This window comes from Chiloscyllium punctatum, chromosome 35, assembly GCF_047496795.1.
Source record: "Chiloscyllium punctatum isolate Juve2018m chromosome 35, sChiPun1.3, whole genome shotgun sequence".
Taxonomy (NCBI): Eukaryota; Metazoa; Chordata; class Chondrichthyes; order Orectolobiformes; family Hemiscylliidae; genus Chiloscyllium; species Chiloscyllium punctatum.
Genome location: NC_092773.1, coordinates 41,117,391 through 41,120,055, shown reverse-complemented (window position 1 = coordinate 41,120,055; position 2,665 = coordinate 41,117,391). Strand labels below are relative to the sequence as shown.

The 2,665-nt window shown below is 40.9% G+C and overlaps 1 non-coding gene across 1 annotated transcript; it reads left to right on the top strand.

The window, feature by feature from the left end:
* The first annotated feature begins 1,817 nt into the window (after nt 1-1,817).
* trnas-uga (transfer RNA serine (anticodon UGA)) lies at nt 1,818-1,899 on the top strand. Its single transcript has one exon. It is a non-coding gene; the product is annotated as a tRNA-Ser (tRNA).
* Nucleotides 1,900-2,665: the final 766 nt, after the last annotated feature.

Sequence of the window (2,665 nt, the reverse complement as noted above, 5' to 3'; positions counted from 1 at the left end):
ACATGAAATTGCACCTTCAAGGATTTTGCCCACCCACTGAACCTGTGTCTATCCATTTCCAGATTCCGCTGTCCTCATCACAACATGCCCTTCCATCTATTATGTATCGTCACTAAAACTGAACACATTTCACTCAGCCAATTCATACCAGTCATTAATGCAGACATAAATCATTGAAGTCCTATGACTGAGCTTTCCAGCACTTGAGTAATTACACCTTTGCAACTTAAAAAAATACCCAATAATCAAGATTTTGTGTCATCCATTAAGTAAACAATGGACAAGCCTGGCCTTTGTTTTTACTCAACACCGTGAATTCCTACCTTGTGTAATGGCTTTTGATGTGGTCTCTTATGGAATGCCGACCAAGATTGATCAACTCGGCATGTCATATTACCAAAGAACTCTGACAAAGTTGCCAAGGGTGTTTTTCCTTTCAAATAATGATGTTGACTCAGTTTGTCTCCAATCAACTTTTCTCAACGTCCTGCTATTTCTTTCTTCACAATGGTCTTTCGCAGTTTCCAAGTGACAGACAAGACATTGGAACAGATGGAAGTTATTCGGACCATCAGGTCGTCTCTACCTTTTAATGAGGTCATGTCTGACTTGGTTAATTTTCAATTGCAAAGTTCCGCCTTATCCCCGTTTCCCTTTATTCCCCAAGTGACTAATTGGCTCGCCATCTCAGCCTTGATCAAACCCAGCCTTGACAGCTCTCTATTGTAATGAATTCTGCAGATTTGCTACCCTCTGAAAGACAGAAAATTCTTCTCATCTGTGTGTCAAGTGATTAAGAGCTCACCTGAGATTAGGCTCGATATATTCTACACAAATGTCGTTTTTCAGTAAATATCTTCAGTCCCAGTCCTCTGGAAACTGACCCTAATCGATGGCAACATTTCCTGCAGAACATCAACCCGCCCATCCGCAATGCGCCCTTCCCCATCATTATTAACAGACCATGGTTACAGAATCACGAGAAAACTCGGGAACAATCAAGTTACGAAAAACGCTCGAAGAGAGCCAGACTGCTGTTGTAGAAAAGTTGGTTCCTGTGACATGGATGTGTTTGCAGAGGGTGCAGAACTGTTGCCATGTCATTACAGTGAATGCCCCAGGATTTATTTTGGAAAAATAAAACTGATTGAGGACAACAATCGCTTCGGGAAGGGCAGGCTGAAGTTTGAATTCGTGAAAAGCCTGTTTCATGGATCGTGCAACGAGTCAGCCCACCCGTCTTTGTTGCGTAATTGGTCAACACGTTCATCCATTAACCGAACAGTTGGTGGTTTGGGACCACCCAGGGTCGGATCTCTCATGGCTCATACTTCATTGGTTTTCGTTCCTGCACAGCTCCGGGTTTTTAATGTGGTCAGGAAAATGTTCCCCAAACAGGAATCTAAACCGGAACCAGAAAGGATTTTTTTAAAATTGTCTTAATGGCTAATGTAAAGGAATTTGGATTTTCAGAACCTGAAACAAAAATCGTAAATGCTGGTGTTATCCATACTACTGGGAGAAAGCGGAGTTCGAATAACCTCTGACGAAGTTCTGAAACGTTGAATCGCCCTTTCCCAGCCCAGACCCTGCTCGACCTGCTGAGTATTTTCCTGCAATTTCCGCCTTCTTTTAAGCTGAATATCGATTCCACCTATCGGGGTGGAACACCCAGACCCACTTTGTCCCGACATTTCATCGATTTGAAAGCTGTGGTTTTTGAATTCAAATGAACCAAAGAATGATTCGGAACTGCTGAGCTCCCCAGAGACAGAGACCTGGAAATGACTAATTCAACAGTCAGAGCAGGCCGTTGTGTCGTTGTGGCCGAGTGGTTAAGGCGATGGGCTTGAAATCCATTGGGGTATTCTCACGCAGGTTCGAATCCTGTCAACTACGATAGAGGGCGGTGTTTCATTTGGACTTTATTTTTTGGGATTCAGATCACGGCGGAGAGAATCACTTCATTCAGGTCATGAATGGTGCAAATCTCCAGTGCACTCAAAGAACTACACAGATGTACACTTGCATTGTCAAATTTGTTTAGACTCGTTACGACATAGGGTAAACCCTCCTGCTTAATATAAAACACAGAAACGATTTATGCCGTACAGTCAACTGCAAAAATTCGATTGGCCAAAAACTGCACAAAGTAAAAATTAAGAACTTTATTTCTACATTAAAAGAGTAATAAATTATCAAACCATGACTGACAATGTATTTCTATTACCAATTTTTACTTCCCTTTCAAAAATACTATTCAGATAAAGCTCCCAATTAAAGTTTACAAAACAGCTCTACTTTTCTCAAAACCAGGCAGCTGTAGGTTCTTTTCTTGGGATCTTCCTGTGTCTTCTTTTTCCTTGTTAGGAATTTCTGTGTCACACGTCACCGATCGAAAAGTTATTTTTCAGAGATATCTTTTTTCAAGAAGATTGTTACATACAAGGACGTGGCAGTCCTCCTCTCAACTGTTCAATGACCCCGTATCATACCTCAGAGCATCTGATTGTGTCATTTCTTTTTAAGATTTTCAATAGACACAATTCAAATTTAAATTGAAATTAATATTTTATTCTGTATAACATTTAAACTGAGCGGTCAACTCTAAATGTTTATGTCTCTGGGAAATGAACTAATTGAGTTGTTCGACCCAGTATTACGT